The 17556-nt window shown below is 49.5% G+C and overlaps 1 protein-coding gene across 1 annotated transcript in view; it reads right to left on the reverse strand.

Annotated features, from left to right (window-relative positions):
- ELOVL2 (ELOVL fatty acid elongase 2) overlaps nt 1-17556 on the reverse strand; it is a 54724-nt gene that overhangs the window by 21199 nt on the left and 15969 nt on the right. The gene's annotated exons all lie outside the window — the stretch shown is intronic.

The raw sequence follows: 17556 nt of genomic DNA on the forward strand, positions 1-17556 counted from the left end.
CCCGCTTCCTGCTGATGCGCACGGCAGGAGGCAGCAGACTGTGGCTGCTCCCCAGGACAGAGACCACAGGCAGCGCTGGGCCCCGGGGCTGCCTGGCCCGGCCTTGGCTGTTGCAGGATTTTGAGCAATGATGTATCATTCTTCTCCTCTCTCCCCTTCTCTCCTCTGTTCTTCTGCCTTTCAAATGTGGTACTTAGAGGCGAAGCCTCTCTACAGGCAGTCTCCACTGCTGCCACTCACAGGGCTCAGTCAGCAAAACGAAGTCTACCCCTACGGAACAGAAACACAACTGCCAAGTGAAAATCCAGCTGAATTGTGTTCCATCAAACAGAAATGAAACTTTCAAAATGATCTGTTTATAAAGCAAGGGCATGGAGCACTCTAAGTATTCTATATTATATTTATTTATTTACTTATTCATTTTCAAAATTTTAAAAAGATTATTTATTTGCTGGTTGGAAAGTTAGAGAGTTTTTCATCTGCTGTTTACATCTTCAAATGGCAACAATGACCAGGGCTAAGCCAGACCAGAGCCAGGACGGAGTCTGGCACTCTGTCTGGATCCCTCACCTGCATGTAGGGAACCAAGAACTTGAGCCATCTACTGTTGCCTTCCAGGAGCATTAGCTGGGAGTTGAACTGGAAGTGGAGCAACCAGGACTTGAACTAACGTTCATGTGGAATGTTGGTACTGCAGCTGGCAACACATGACACAGCCTACTGTATCATAACACTGGCCTCAGTTTTCAAACGTTTCAATACATCAATCTCTACTCAGTATTACAGCAGAGAATGCCCCTTGGGGTGCACCACATTGAGCACTGTCATTTTAGCTCAGCTGGACTCCTGCGAAGCATCGGAAGGCTGACGGGCTGGCTGGTTCAGCCCCAGTTCATGTGGCTCTATTTTACACAGCTCTATCACCTGCCATGTGGTTCCCCATCGTGCTGCAAAGCTACAGGGACTCCCAATGCAGAAGAAGACAGGGAGCCACAGGGAGAAGTTCTGCAAAAGAACCAGGCCAGCTGATTGGTCTCTGATTACACAAGTTGTGCATAATGGCCTCAGCTGTTCACACAGAACACACTGGAGACACAGAATGCCTCTCAGAAAAGCCCAGGTGCCCGAGTGGAGAGCTGCTGCCCAGCACCCGGAGGACCACCTGCCTGCCAGTGAAGCCTGCGACTTTGCATCTGCGCTTGGCAGAAGATCTTTTATCTGTTTACTCCTTAAATGTTTCAAACAAGGCCCTCCGCGGTGGCCTAGTGGCTAAATTCTCACCTTGCACAATCCGGGATCCCACATGGGTGATGGTGTGTGTCTTGGCAGCTCCACTTCCCTCCCAGCTCCCTGCTTGTGGTCTGGGAAAGCAGTCGAGGATGTCCCAAAAGCCTCGGGACTCTGCACTCGCGTGGGAGACCTGGAGGAAGTTCCTGGCTGCTGGATTCAGAATGGCTCAGCTCTGGCCATTGCGGCCACTTAGGGGAGTGAACCAGTGGATGGAAGATCTTTCTCTCTCTCCTTATTTCTGTGAATCTGCCCTTCCGATAAAGACAAATCAATCTTTAACAACAAAATTGTTTCCAACAGTGAGGGCCAAACTGCCTTGGTCTCCCACATGGGTTGCAGGGACCTGAGCACTTGTGAGCTCATGTGCTGCCTTGCCAAGGAGCTGGACTGGAGAAGAGCCAGAGCTCAACTGGGCACTGTGACGGCGACGGAGACACGCACAGCTGTGGCAGCCTAACGTCCGTGCCACAAGGCTGCCCCCTCCACAGCAGCCTCAGCTTTCCGTCAGGGCATCTCAGGGGATCTCTGGACTGGAGCGAGGCCAGTTGCCCAACGCCTCGGTGTGACCGAATGTGACCCGCAGAGCTGTCCCATTAGCGCCAGCCTGTCCAGAGGCTCTCGCTCCTGAGCAGCTGTGCTCGCCTGCACAGGAAAGGCAGATGAAATCTTCCTTGCATTGCTACATCCATGAACAAATGTTTAAATGTTAAACTTTTTTTTTTTTACTTTGTTTGCTAAGGTTCAAAATCCATCTGTCAAGGTTTGAAGAGCTAAGAAACCCCAGGTGAAGGTCACAGAGCTCACATCATGTCTACAATCTTGGGGAAACAGCAGAAACAAGAAAGATAAGACTAGAGAACGAGGACCATGAACACGAACAGGCAGTCTTTCATTCACTAACTTATTGATTCATTAATCAATTGAAGCTAACTGCGTGTCAGCAGCTGTGTCGGATGTTAAAGCACAAAGTTCAATGAGACGTGGTCCTTACTGTCACACAGTTTCAGGCTAGACAGAGAGAAAAATAAATAAGTGAAAAAAAAAAAGAAAGAAAGAAAACAAAGCCACGGTGCTGGATTAGCAGGCGTTACTGAACTAGGCAGTAAGAGTATTTTTTAAAAAGCACACTAATCTGTATTTCTCAGAAAGAGTGGGTTTTCAGTACAGATGATGGCATCTCAGCTTTAAGAGACTCTGGGTCACTGTCTAGATGGAGGACGGTGTACTGGGGAGACAGACTGGCTTACGCAAATACACTGATGCTTGTCTCACCTGGGACGCATGAATGGCTGGGGGCTCTAGTGACCCAAATGTGTACAACAGGTGGAAATACAGCCAGGCCAGGAAAGCCAGAAACCTGGTAAAACCTATATACACATTTCTGGGTATAAGGAAGTGATTTGAAGACAATGATGAGACCAGAAGAAAACCAAGGGGCCCGGGGGCATGGCCTAGCAGCTAAAGTCCTCGCCTTAAATGCACCGGGATTCCATATGGGCACTGGTTCTAATCCCAGCAGCTCCACTTCCCATCCAGGTCCCTGTTTGTGGCCTGGGAAAGCAGCTGAGGATGGCCCAAAGCTTTGGGACCCTGCACCCGTGTGGGAGACCCGGAAGAGGTTCCTGGTTCCCAGCTTCAGATTGGCGCAGAACTAGCTGTTGCCTTCACAGCCCTGAGATGGCAGGTGCACAGGTGGCCCTGAGGATGGCAGGCAGCCCTGAGGACGGCAGGTGCACAGGCAGCCCTAAGGACAGCAGGCGGCCCTGAGGACGGCAGGTGCACAGGCAGCCCTAAGGACAGCAGGCAGCCCTGAGGACAGCAGATGGGCAGGCGGCCCTGAGGATGGCAGGCAGCCCTGAGGACAGCAGGTGCACAGGCAGCCCTAAGGACAGCAGGCGGCCCTGAGGACAGCAGGCGGCCCTGAGGATGGCAGGTGCACAGGTGGCCCTGAGGACGGCAGGCAGCCCTGAGGACGGCAGGTGCACAGGCAGCCCTAAGGACAGCAGGCGGCCCTGAGGACGGCAGGTGCACAGGCAGCCCTAAGGACAGCAGGCAGCCCTGAGGACAGCAGATGGGCAGGCGGCCCTGAGGATGGCAGGTGCACAGGCAGCCCTGAGGACAGCAGGCAGCCCTGAGGACAGCAGATGCACAGGCAGACAGCAGTGGCCCAGGTTGAAGGAGAGGGCTAAGCCTGCCTTCAGACCTGAGCGAGAGGCCGTCCTGACCTTTACACGTCACAGGACTCTTCTCTGGTTATCCTCTGAGTCAAGAGAACTGTCAACCCATGGCCACAATGGCCCCTCTCCATGTTGTGTTCCAAGTTGCCCATGCCACAAAACTCTACCAAAATAATCCTCAGCCCACTTCCAGAACATCTTTGCATTCCCAACCAAGTGTACAGTCCATGACCTGGAATTCCACTTGCAGCTGAGAACATTAAACAGCCGAAGAAAGCAAAGAGGGGCTTATTTAACAGTGTGTCCTCGACTACTCACTACAACACTGGCAATAATGTACAATGACGCTGCTCTGCAGAACAATTTGGTAAAAAATAAATAGATAAATAAATAAATAAGTAAACATAAACATACTATATGACCTAGCATTTTAGATTTTAAAAATATTCATTTATGTATTTGAAAGAGTTACAGAAAGAGAGAGAGCCAGGGAAAGCTTTCATCTGTTGGTCACTCCCTTGATGGCCTCAAAGGCTGGGCAGGCCAGGCCAGCGCCAGGAGCTTTGTCCAGGTCTCCCACCATGGGTAGCTGGGGCCCAAACATCTGCACCATCAAACAGTGCCCACATGGGATGCTGGTGCGACAGATGGTAGCCCTACCTGACACACCACAATGCGTCTTCCCCCGCTCTCCCCCAACTTCCACCTATTAACCCAAGAGAGAATAACACGTATCACCACACAGAAATATTCACAGAAGCTTTAGTTGTAATAGCTAAGGAATATGAAGCCCATAGACAGGCAATACACTGCAGTGTAGACATTTGATGAACTACTACTCAGTAGTGTAAGGGAATGGACTGCCAGTGTACACACAGCATGGCTGGATCTCAGGATTGTAAGGGAGAAGCTAGATGATCCCATTTACACCAAATTCTAGAAAATGTAATTTTTTATAGTGACAGAAAGCAGATCAATGGTTGCTTGGGGACTGTAGGAGAAAAGATCAAAATATCCTTCACAAACCAAGAGCCTATGGAACTGCATCATAAAATGATAATAATAAAAAATATATATATAAAAAATCAAAGAAAACAAAATATCCTTCACAAACAAGAGTTCAAATAAGGACATACTCACATATGCATGAGAAGGAAAGCAAAAGCACCAAACGCCCTATGTAGTATGCTAAGGATGTTCTCTGTGCCAAGGGGAAAGGGCTCAATCGGGAAAGCGCAACTCACAGGAAAGAATCGAGAGCGCCGGAAACGGACGTGTTCGATTGAAGAGCCATTGCTCCAAGCAGGACCTGAAGCCAGCTGGCCTCTGCCCACCCCTCATATCCCACCACTGCCAGCACTACCACAGGCACTTGTAGCCCCACGCTCACCATACCACCAGGAGGCAGCCAACAGCTAATGGTGCCCTGCACCTGTTTCTTCTGGACCAGCAGGAGGGCCACGTGCAGGCAGTGCAGAGTCGTGGCAGGCAGCCCTGCCGGACCGCTCACAGAAAGCTGGGCTGGTTCTCACTCATGGTGGCCACAGTTCCCAGCACTGGTGGCCTGCATTGCCACACACCTGCCGTAGGGTCCATCTTCTGTGGGTACTTGGAAAACAGGAGAGCCATGAAGGATACACTTAGCTTCCTACCACCAACATTCAGACCGGGCCTCCCAGCCACCCCTAACTGCACCCACCAAAAATCAACAGGAACCACAGCATCTCACATGGATCATACCCTGATATGTGCCTGAAGGCGTGTGACACCCATGGGGACTGTCTGTGCCCAAAGGCATGGCGTCTGTGGCCCCTGTGGGGACTGCCCTGCAAACAGACTCCCACCGGTGACTAAGGGTCACTCTAGAGGAGCTGAGGCAGGAACAAGACAACACCCCAGCAGAATCGCCAGGGCACAGGTGCCAGTCTCCTGCATTTTTTCCTTCCTGTCTTCCCCCAAACCCCACAGTTTGTGCCTTCCTTCCTCCTGCCATTCACTCCTTCATCCCCTTCTCCTTATTTGTTTTAGGTCTTTGAGCCTTAGTCCTTGTCTGCTGCGGACATGCTGCTTTACAAAAAAACGCTGATTCAAGACCTTGTTGTCTGTCTTGTTGATAGCTTTATACAGCATTTAAAAAAAAAAAAAGATACAGTTTACTATTCATTTGAAAGGCAGAGTCACAGAGAAAAAAGAGATCTTTCCTCCACTGCTTCATTCCCCTAACGGCCAAAACAACCAGGGCTGGGCCAAGCCAAAGCCAGGAACTTCTTCCACATCTCCCACATGGAGGCAGGGGGCCCAATTACTTGGATTCCCAGCAGCACAATCCATGGAGCTGGATTAGGAATAGAGCAGCTGGGACTCAAGTGGTATCCATACAGAACCCTGGCATTGCAGGTGGTGGCTTAACCCATTATGCCACAACACAGGCCCCTGCATTTTTGTTTGTTCAAAACAAACCAATGCAGAGAAAGAGAGCAAGCTTTTATCTGCCGGTTCATTCCCCAGTTGTCCCCAGCAGCCAGGGCAGAGCCTTGCTCCAGGGTAGCGGGCAGGTGTGGGAGCCCCCTGTGGCAGGCCTCTGTGGTACTGCTGCTCCCAGGCAGTCTCACCCGTTTGCGAATGAAACGAGAAGTGTTTGCCGGATGGACACACAGCACGCCTGGGCTGCCTGGCAGCTGATACACCGATGCACACCTTCCCATGGACACCCTCTCCACAGCCTGGGTGGACGACGGGCTGGGTCTCTGAAGTTCTAAATCGGGTGCTGACAGGTGCACAGCGCGTTCACGTGTGGCTTCCACGTGTGGTGAGCAACGTGCCCGGCTGCTGTGGAGGCCTGGGCAGCTCCGTCCACCTAAGGGAAGAAGGCCTGAGTACTGCAGCTGGTTCATCGACTCTCCCCGCGACAGCACTCCACCCCATTTCCTTTAGAATCTGCTGGAAGCTCTGCCTGTGTCCCTGCTCATCTCTGCACCGACGCGGGGAGCAGTGGTCTGCCCCTCGCGCTGCCTTCACAGCACCCCCTTCCAGCATCCCCGCCCCAGACGCTGCCTGCTACTTCAACAGCTTATTCTCTGGATTCTCCACTAACATGTAACCTCCAATTATGCCCATTTCTGAGCACAGGGGCACTTAATACCTACCAAATGAAGTAATGTTACCACAATAACCACTGGGATTTACTTCATATTACACTGTACACATCTGTTTTCTCGTGATTTGGCTTCCAGTAAATTTTGAAGTCTTGATAGTCTTGATAGTTGAAATTTTTAAACCCTGATAGTCTCTGCTCAGCAGCAAACAAACTCAATTTCATGTTTGAAATTTGTTCCAAAGAATGATGAAACATTCCCTGATTTGTTCTTAAAGCAGAGTCAAACTCATTCTATCTTGCAATTAACATGGCCCCAGAGGGCCCTTTTATACACCCATGATGCATAACGGAACCTTTGCTGTCTTACTTTTCTGTATTTTAAAATGTTTTATCATTTAACCATCCTAGGAATTGCCTCATCACTACTCTATCATTTCACTCAATTAAAAAAAAAAGAAACAAAACTGGAGGCTGACACAGCGGCGCAGCAAGCTAACCCTCTGCCCGTAGTGCCAGCGTCCCATATGAGTATCAGTTCGTGTCCTGGCAGTCCCACTTCCCACCCAGCTCCCTGCTTGTGGCCTGGGAAAGCAGTAGAGGACAGTCCAAAGCCTTGGGACCCTGCACCTATGCGGAAGGCTCAGAAACAGCTCCTGGCTCCCAGCTTCGGATCAGCTCAGCTCTGACTGTTGCAGCCATTTGAGGAGTGAACCAGTGAATAGAAGATATCTCTCTCTCTCTCTATCTGGAACAATCTGCCTTTCCAATAAAAATAAAGGAATCTTTGGGGAGGGGGGAAGGAAAGGAAAGGAAAAAAAAGAAACTCCGAGGAGTAACTTTGTGTAAGAAAGGCAATCACAGAAGACCCAGATGCGCACAGCGCGGCTCCCTGCTCGGAGTTAGGGGCCCCACTCTGTCTGCCTCTGCATGCAGGCACAGGGGACACAGGGGGCACAGGGGGCACACACACACCAACTGTAACAGTACCCGGGAGAAACGGCCAAAGACGGGGCAGGGCGGGGCAGCACGGAGAGGCCAGGCGTTCTACTCTGCATACATCTGCATTCAGTTTTTAAAACAGAAAATCACCAGATAACTTAAAATAGTATAACAAATTATAGTTATAAGTACAGTTTTAGTTATAAAACATAACTATAAACTAGTGGGAATCACCAATAATGTAATTTAAAATATTATAACTAAAAACTAAGTGGAAAATTGTTGGAGGAAATCGGAACAGAGTCGTATAATTTTGAATCTAAAAAAATCATCACTTATCAGTTTGTTTCTTTCAATCACTTGAAACAAGAAAGGTGAGCTGAACATGTAATACAGTGACTCAAAATAACTCCATCTGAGACATTCCTGACTACATGACAAGTGACAAATCTGCATCGTTCATGTGACTGTCACTCTGCATTTATAACATTGGCAGTGATTTCAGTCTGCGTGCCTGCCTAGAGTAACTAAGTGGTTAAACCTCGACTCTCACACTGAGCTACCACAATCCAGCTGTCTCCCGAAGGCCAGTGAAGCCAGCAGCTGGCCACCCTAACAGTTCTACATGAGGCTGAGGGGAGCAGTGCAAGAGGCTGCCCAGAATTGCTCAGCTATTCGTTGCTGTATGTGCTAACTTCAGAGGAACAGAGTGTAGCCAGAGAGCCACTCCACTCCCACGGCAACAGGATCTGTCTTCCACTCCAATCACCAGCCCATGGAGAGCTCCCCTTCACGGAGCTGCCATGGTCAGCCGTAAACACCGGGCTGGCTGCTGCGATGAAACAGGATTTTCCCCTAGGTTAAAATTGTAAGAAAAAAATCAAAGTCCCACAGCAAGTCTGGTAATAAGGACAACCGTGTCACTGTTCTTATCATTATAAATGTTGCTACAACTACTAGTGTCGACACTTTAAACACAAAGCAAATACAGTTGGAGCTCCACTGAGAGGAAAGTCCACCTGCTCAGGGGACAGGGCTAAGGTCACCCAGACCCAGGCACAAGGGATCGGAAAGTGCCACGTCTTGCCATCCACCTGGCTGTTATAAGAAGCAGCCCTATCAAAAGTCAAGTCATTAGCTTCTCTGGCTGACTGACCCAGAATTCGACCACGTCCACCCACTTTTCCCCACCCCCATCTCCTGCCAGTTCCCCAAGTACGCCCTGTGTCGCAGACACATCTAATTCCTTGGATCTGCACCCGCGCTTTCCGCACCACTGCACGTACCTGCCCTCCAGCTTGATGCCTTCTGTTTCCCAAAACTTCTCACAAACTAGCGAAGCCACTCTGCCTGGCACATGCCAGCCATACCACAAGCGCCAGCCTAGCACACGGACCTTGCCATAATCACAGCAGGACAGCTACTAGCAAGCGGGAGTCACTGCTGACACCTTTCTTTTCAGGCAGGCTTCAGGGAGCTTCCAGGATTCTATGTCCCCTTCTGGGGAGGAAGGAGACAGAGGGGATGGGAAAGCCTTAGGAAAGCATCGCTGTCTTAAAGCACAGGGATACCCGGACAGCCGAAACAGAAAGATCATGTCTGTGTAAACCAAGCAGCAAAACCCTCAGCAAGGCTTGTCTTTCTTGAAGTATAAGATATATGCTGATGTTTAACACAGAACAATCTCAGCATGATATTCCAACAGCACTCTGGTGTGCTGTGGGGCACGGGCCTACTGGGTCACCTGGCTTATACACGGTGCATGGGCTAACCGGCTTACTGCTTAGTTCCAGAATCCTCAGTAAATGGGCAGGACAGCCCACACACCGTGAGCACCTGAGCAGGGTGTCTGAGGGCATTCATCCGAAGGAGGCACCTGATGCGATGGTCAGATACAGACCAAGCTCCCTCAGTACAAAGCACTGGGGGTGGGAGCAGTAAAAGGACATGTGGTACACAGTCTGACCTGGAATATGTCGTGCTCAGTCCCCGGGGAGTTCCAAGGGGACAGGCTGCAGCAGTGACAGAAGGATTACACAGGGGGACAACACAGGCTTGGAGACAGGAGTGCTCAGAAAGGAGATGGGCATTGCCCCCATGTGGAAGCAGAAACGTGCAGGACTACCGTGTCGGGGGGCAGTGCCCAGCCTGTCCGTGCCAGGAGCAGCTGAGCGGCCCCAGCACTCCGCAGATGGGGGGGCGGGTGTGTGGATCTGAGCGGGCCAGGGCTAGGCCACCAGGCCACCACGCCTCCACGTGGTGTCCAGAGCCAGGAGGTGTCCTGGCAGGGCTGCTGGGGCCCAGCGAAGTCCAGGGGGGAGCTGGGAGGGGAGGGTTCTCAGAAGACAGCAACTCACTCTCAGGTCCAGGCCTGTTCATTACAGCACATCCTACTTCTAAGTCTCAAAAACTAGATCATACACTCAACTACATTCACGAGGATCAAATGACTTGTGAATCAGTTCAGTTACGAAGAAATTCACCAAGCCCCAGAAATGCACATTCTTAGTGCTTGTAAATCGGCTTTTCCCCAGTCATTTTGTGAGGTATAGCCTCCTCTCTAACAACACGAAACAAAATCCAAACATGGTTATCTCCCAAAATTCTGGTCTATCTAATGAAAAGGTATTAAATAACTTGCCTTAACTTCAAGTGGATAAGATGAAATCTGCTACACAGAAAAATATCAAATTCATAGTTAGAAGATATTCCAGAAAAGAAGACTGCTGAATTTGCAACTCCACATAACTGTAATGATTATTAAAACTTCCCTTCCACAGGAAGTGGGGAGTGAATATAAAACTCCTCGGAGATTTAATCCAAAGCCAGATATCTGTACTCAGGACACCTTGGAACCGTACCAGCTTCAGAATTTGGGGACATGGGGAAGAATAAAACTCTTTCACAATTAACAGCAGCAATGAAAGGGGATTCTGTTTGTATGTGCTCTGGTTATCAAGTACTGACCAGAGGGGAAGCAGGTTGGCTATTCTGAATGTACAAGTGGTATCCTTTTGAATGTGCAGACAAAGGAATGCTTTGAGAGTCCTCAGCCAGATTGCACTGATTTTCAAAGCGAACAATTGCATCCATATTATTTTCATACATTCCTATGTGTCAAAAAACATCAGCAGCATGGCATCAATGTGGCAAAGTCAAAAGTTGTTCCTTTATGGCTAATCCTAAGAAACGATCATCAGAGCCACATGGGCACACTTCGTATGCCCCCCGCTTCATGCCATAAAAACCGACCCATGGGAGCCCTGGGACACAGCGCAAGAGCCGGAATGGAGGCAGCATTCTGGGCGGGACATGACTGCAACGTCCCTCAGCATGGGGGTGGATGGGGCCTGGGGTACACCAGACTGGGCTAGCCAAGCACCCGCGAGTGCTCATGAGAGTCAGGAAGAATATAGGACGGGCTGAGCTAGGTCTTGGCATTCACTATATAAGAACTGCATCTGGTGTGCATCAGGTATGGCTGGGTTGTCACACTCAACAGTAAGAACTGGAATGGGTGTGGGCTGGCCGGGCAAGGCCACTGTTTCTGTTAGGACTGGAGTAGGATTAAGTCAGTCTGGGCCAAAGACCCACCGTGTGTACAAGCTCTGCCACTGGGAAGAGGCCTGACAGAGAAGCTTGGAGAACTCCTTTGTTAGGATATAGTCACCGCAGGTGAGCACAAGAACCAAGGCTGGGAGCAGCCCAGACCAGGCTTATGGTGCTGGCAGGCATACGTATGGCTCAGGTCTGGGGGTGGGCCAGGCCGGGTCAGTTCACAGCACCCATTGGCAGATGGTTTTGACAGAGAAGTGGATGGCATACCCAGACACACATGGAGGATACGGCAGCCCACTGGGACCTGCAGAGGACATTTGGTACCACAGCAGAGGAAGGAAGGCAGAACAAACTGGTCAAATACCCCAGCCATTGACAGCAAATACCTGGGCAAATGGAGACTCTGGGGTGTACTGAGTCACAGATGGCCCTCGGAAGGATTTCCCCATCCTTGGATTGGCAAGCTCAACAGCATGTCAGAACTATCAAAACCACTACAGTGGAACCCTCAGAGCATGCCCCACATCAGGATGCTGGGGTGGCACTGGGTGGCTGTTCCCCACCCCAGGCACTGGGGTGGCAGGGAGGCTGGCTGTGGCTTCTCCCCTAATTTTCCTCCTTCCTCCAGACACAAGAAGGAAGAAGGGAGAAGATTCAGAAACAATAATCTCATCCTGGGCAACTATGTAAACATCATCAAAAATAAAAAAGATAAATTAAAAAAAAATCTTTTGAATTTCATGTTATTTTGAGCATCCTGCATATCGCCTTAATTAATTTGTTCATTAATATCCAATCATTGGCTCATTGTGGGCTCCAAAACATAGGGCTGATGGACATAAGCACAACTCTATGGGAAAAGAGTGAGTGTGTGTGTAAGGGGGAGGTTGTGACAAGATCATCTACTTACAGGTGATAAGAGGCAGAATAGAAAATTATTTCCTGTAAGATTTATGCCACATGCAGCAAAGGCAATGACTGCCAAAAACATTGTATGAAAAATACATAAATGTAAGATGGAAATGCTCTTTTTTTTTTTTAAAGATTTGTTTCTATTTTCACAGAGATGGAGAGACAGAATGAAAGATCTTGCATCCACTGGTTCACTCCCCAAACGGCTGCAAGGGCCAGGCCAGGGCTGAGCTGACCCAAAGCTGGGAGTTGGGATCTCCTTCCAGGTCTGCCACGTGAGTATAGGGGCCCAAGGATCTGGGCCATCTCACTGATGCTTTCTCAGGCCAGAAGCACACAGCTGGATTGGAAGTGGAGCAGTTGGGACACAAACTGGCACCTGGAAGGAAATTTGGAGTTTGTTCACCAATCTATTTTGAATTTCTTCCCTACCATTGACAGAAACCATTTGACAAGCCTCCTAGATCTGGATTGAAGAGAGAGCAAAGAGCTCTTCCTACCTTGTCCCCTGACCCCTCAAAGGCAGAGGTGTCAGCAGCCCCAGGGGGACCAGGCAGAGCTGGCAGGCAGGGTGCTGACAGCACTAGCAGCCTGCGGAGGCATGCGCAGCCTCCCAGCACACTCAGGGGCCTCTGCCCTCTGCGCTCTCTCTGCAAAGAACAAGCTATACCTTCCCAACTGCATCCAAAGCTCTCCTCTGCTGCAACCCTAGTGGCCATCCACCTGTCTCCAAAACAAAGGATGCAAGGCGTGAGCACTATGGCACAGTGGGTGAGCCACCACTAGCCCATCAGGGCACCGGCTAGAGGCCTGGCTACTCCACTTTGGATCCAGTTCCTTGCTAATGCCCTGGGAAAACAGCAGAGGATGGCCCAAATGCTAGGACCCAGAAGAGACGCCTTGCTTCTGACTTCCGGTCATTCAGGGGAGTGAACTAGCAGATGGAAGTTTCCTTTCTCAAAGTCTTTCTTCACTAACTCAGTCTTTCAGACAAACAAACAAACAAACAAAAAAATCGCTAAGAAAAGAAAAAGTGGGGCCAGCATTGAGGCTTGGTGGGTTAAGCTGCCACCTGTAATGCCAGCATCCCACATTGGCACGTGTTCAAGTCCTGGCTGCTCCATTCCCACTCGGCTCCCTGCTAAGCAGCAGAAGACAGCCCAAGTGACTGATCTGCACCGTGTGAGAGCTCCGAGCTCCCGGCTCCCGGCTCCCGGCTACGAGCTCCCGGCTCCCGGCCTTAGCAAGGCCCGGCCCTGGCCATTGCAACCACCTGTGGAATGAACTAGCAGATGTCTTGCCCTCTAACTCTGTGCTTCAAATCAATATAATTTTCTTTTCATATATGATGTTGATATTGGCAAAATGTAGGGGGACTGATGGCCAACTGGGCAACAAAACTCAAGCCAGGGAGTCTGTAATCTGTAGCCTTGTAATGAATGCTGAGTGATTTATTTAAAAAATTTCATTGGTACATTTCATATATATATATATCAAAAATGCACTTAAGCATACAGATAAAGCCAACACTCAAGCTAAGGACAAAGCATTACTCATATCCCATAAGTGTGCAGTCTTTCCATATCATTTTTTTAAACTTGTAAAATAAAAGTACCTTGTTATGGTATGGCTCAGTGAAGCACTCTTGAATATATATTATGCCAAATGACAGGACAACCGCACACGTCTCACAATCGCCACATAAATGAAGCACCGCAAGTAAGAGAACACACACCAGCTGTCCCTTTGGGTCTGACTCCTTTCAGCTGGCGTCATGTTCTCCAGCTGTGTCCACTTTGCTGCATATGCCAGCCTTTCCTTGTCTATGGCTGAGTAATACTCCATCGTGTGTATGCACATCTTGCTGCACATCTGGGTTGATTCCACACCTGTTACTAAGACTCAAGCTGCAGGAAGGACGGCAGCACAGCTGACTCTCACACTGGTGGTGCTTCCTTCAGGTACGCTCCCTGGAGCGGCACAGGCAGGTTACCCGGGACATCGACTTTTTGTTTTCTGACAAACTCCACACTGTCTTCCACCGTGGTTGCACTGCTATGCGTTCCCGCCAAGAGCGCATCAGGAGAGCTTGTCTGCATCCTCACCAGCCTTCGCTGGTTTTTTAACTTCTTTAACAAGAGCTAAAATCACTCCCAAGAGGAAGAATGCTTTCTTCCACAAAACAGTGTTGGGAAAAATCAAATTTCCATTGGTAGAAGTTGAAACAAGGCCTCTACCCCCTACATGAAAGAAGGAAAGTTTAAAGGTGAATACCTACTCAAAGGAATTATGGATGTATTAGAAATACTTAAACAGAAGTAGGAGAGTGCAGCTTCAGAGTATTACCAAGCTTTCTTAAGGCATGCATCAACCCACTCCATTGTCAACACAGACTTCGCTTCTACAAAATTACACAAAAGAATTCTAATTGTGATTTTAGGACTTAAGAAAAAAACTTTCATAGGGGTCAGAGCAGTGATGTCACGTACTAATTCTCTACCTGCAGCTCTGGCTTGCCATGAGGGTGCTGGTTCGTGTCCCAGCATTTCCACTTTGGAGCCAGCTCCCTGCTTATGGCCTGGGAAGGCAGTGGAGGATGGCTCAAGTCCTTAGCCCCCTGCACCCAAATGCGAGACCTGAAGAAGTTCCTGGCTTCAAATTGGCTCAGCTCTGATCACTTCAACCATTTGGGGAGCGAACCAGGAGATCAAGACTTCTGTCTCTCCTTTATAAAATCTGCTTCGCAACTAACAATAAATACAAAAAAAAAAAAAAAAAATTGGGTGGGGGGCCTGGCGCAATGGCCTAGTGGCTAAATCCTTACCTTACATCTGCCAGGATTCCATACGGGCACCCGTTTGGATCCCAGCTGCTCCACTTCCTTCCCAGCTCCCTGCTTGTTGCCTGGGAAAGCAGTGGAGGATGGCCCAAAGCCTTGGGGTCTTGCACCTACATAGGAGACCTGAAGAACCTCCTGACTCTGGCTTTGGATTGGCTCAACTCTGACAGTTGCAGCCACTTGGAGAGTAAACCAGTGCACAGAATATCTTTATTTCTGTCTCTCCTTTTCTCTGTAAATCTGCTTTTCCAATAAAAATAAATAAATATTAAAACAAAAATTTTCTTGGGCTCAGTGGGGTAGCCTAGCAGCTAAAGTCCTTGCCATGGGCACTGGTTCTAATCCCGGCAGCCCTGCTTCCCACCCAGCTCCCTGCTTGTGGCCTGGAAAAGCAGTCAAGGGTAACCCAAAGCTTTGGGACCCTGAACCCAGCTCCGGGCTCCTGGCTTTGGATTGGCTCAGCTCTGGCTGTTGTGGCTACTGGGGGAGTGAATCAACAGAGGGAAGATCTTCCTCTCTGTCTCACCTCCTCTGTGTATACATGATTTTCCAATAAAAATAAATAAATCTTAAGAAAAAAACTTCCTTAGCAGAACTGCTTTTACTTTTATTTTAAAAGTACATTAAAAAAAAAGATACAGCTTTTGAGCTGCAACAGTGAAGAGAAAGCTGAAGAGCATAGCAAACACAGCTACGCAATGTTTAGAGTGACTTTCCTCCCAACCTGTACAAGCATCAGGATAAATTCAGTCCCACTGGCGGTGGTCACTCCGGGCAGGGCCAAGGGGCGGCTTCACCGCGGCAGGCCCTGGACACTGCCCTGTGTTTAGGACCCTGCCGTGGAAGTGGCAGCTCCCAGGAGCACAGCTGAGGTGGCCTGACCGCCCCTGGCTCCCGACTGTGGCTGCGTCAGGTCCTTGGGGCGCAAGGGGTGGTGGGCAAATTACTCTCACAGTTAGGGCTCAGGACAGTGAGCTGTGTAAACGTGAACATGTACTTGCTTTAGAGTTATGATGAGAGTGAAAGATAGATGCTAGGCTATGCTTTTTTGCTGTTCCTTTTCTTCTGTTTTATTTTTAATTCTATGATACAATTCCATAGGCTCCGGGATTCCCCTTGTCCCCTCCCCAAATTCCCTGCTCCCAACTGATCTCCCCATGCTGTTATCACATACAGTCCTTCACAAGCAGTCCTAAGTCCGTCACCTTGTGTACCCTGACGTGTGTGTTCTGTTTTTAAAGACAAATATCTGAGAAAGTCATCCACAAGGCTTTAAAACAGCACGCTAGGGTCTGACAGTGCTGCTGTGTCCCCCGAAGTTCACATGCTGGAAACGGCACCCCCCAGTCCATGCTGACAATATCTGGCAGAGGGGCCTTTGGGCCAGAACCAGGATCAGCCGAGGCCGAGCCAGTCCTGAGCCCGCAGCCTGCCCTGCCTCTCCATGCTGGGACACAGTAAGAGGGCCAGCCAGAAGCCAGTGCCCGGGACGTCCCAACCCCCAGGACTGTGACCCAAATCCAACCCCACTCTACATAAATTACTCAGTCTCAGGACTTGGTTATGGCCACAGAAAACCAACCAAGGGCTGGAAATGTAAACAGCTCCTGAGGCTGGCAGCAAGCTGGCCCGGGCTGCCAGGATCCCCGAGGCCAACAGGAGGGCAGGCTGCCTTGAGTGCAAAGTGTTCAGTGACAGACACGGGAACGGGCACCAAGCCGACTTCCAGTAGGCGACCTCCTCCGTCTCACAAGCTAGGAGCTCTGGGAAAACTCAAAACGTGATGTTTTTTCATATCCAGTGCCTCCATGCTGTAGGGGTCTTAGGTCTTCTAGGAGACGCAGGAACGCAGCGTTGGCAATGAGCGGAGAGGGAAATCCTGCAGTGTGCTGGTACATTTCCCTGTACAGCAACTGCAGTCTTTCTCCTAGTTGTCCATAACTGAACTTGTACATCCTTTCACATAACAAGTTAATACGTAAAATAACATTTGAAGCTTGGTATGGATAATTCTCCATTTTTTAAACTTTCCCTTCTGTGAAAACTAACCTAAAAATGAATGCTGGGCCTGGCATAATGGCCAAGTGACTAAAATCCTCGCCTTGTGTATGTTGGGATCCCATATGGGTGCCAGTTTGTGTCCCAGCTGCCCCACTTCCATCGTGCTGTGGCCTGGGAAAGCAGGTGAGAACAGCCCAAAGCTTTGGGACCCTGTACCTGCATGGGAGACTCGGAAGAAGCTCATGGCTCCTGGTTTCGGATAGGCTCAGTTCCACTGCTGTGGTCACTCGAGGTGAGAGTCAGTGGAGGGAATCTGTTTCTCTCTGTCTCTCCTTCTCTCTGTGTATCTGACTTTCCAGTAAAAATAAATACATCTTAGGAAATACATGTGTCAGTTTTTACTATGATTTCTTTCCTGTCTCACCGCACTAAGAACTGGCTCTGTGTGCTGCAGAGTTCTTCAACAAATAGAAGCAAGCTCAGGAGGAATGATCTGTTTTTCAGTCTTGCATGCGTCTATGAGCACTCACTGGCTCTCATGATACCAAGAGGCACAGACCCCTAACATTTAACTTCCACCCAACGCCAGGAATAGCTGCTTTCTATAACAACTGGCAGAAACGCACCTAACTCACCGGAAAACCTCAGAGGAAGTTCTCACCGACCGAGAAGGTAGCACACTCCACGTTTCTCAAAATTCTTCATTTTGTGCTAAAGAACTGTCCCCACTCAACAGCCACTCA

The sequence above is a fragment of the Ochotona curzoniae genome, unplaced genomic scaffold (genome assembly GCF_017591425.1).
Source record: "Ochotona curzoniae isolate NIBS_2020 unplaced genomic scaffold, NIBS_Ocur_1.0 contig_4064, whole genome shotgun sequence".
In the NCBI taxonomy this organism is placed as follows: domain Eukaryota; kingdom Metazoa; phylum Chordata; class Mammalia; order Lagomorpha; family Ochotonidae; genus Ochotona; species Ochotona curzoniae.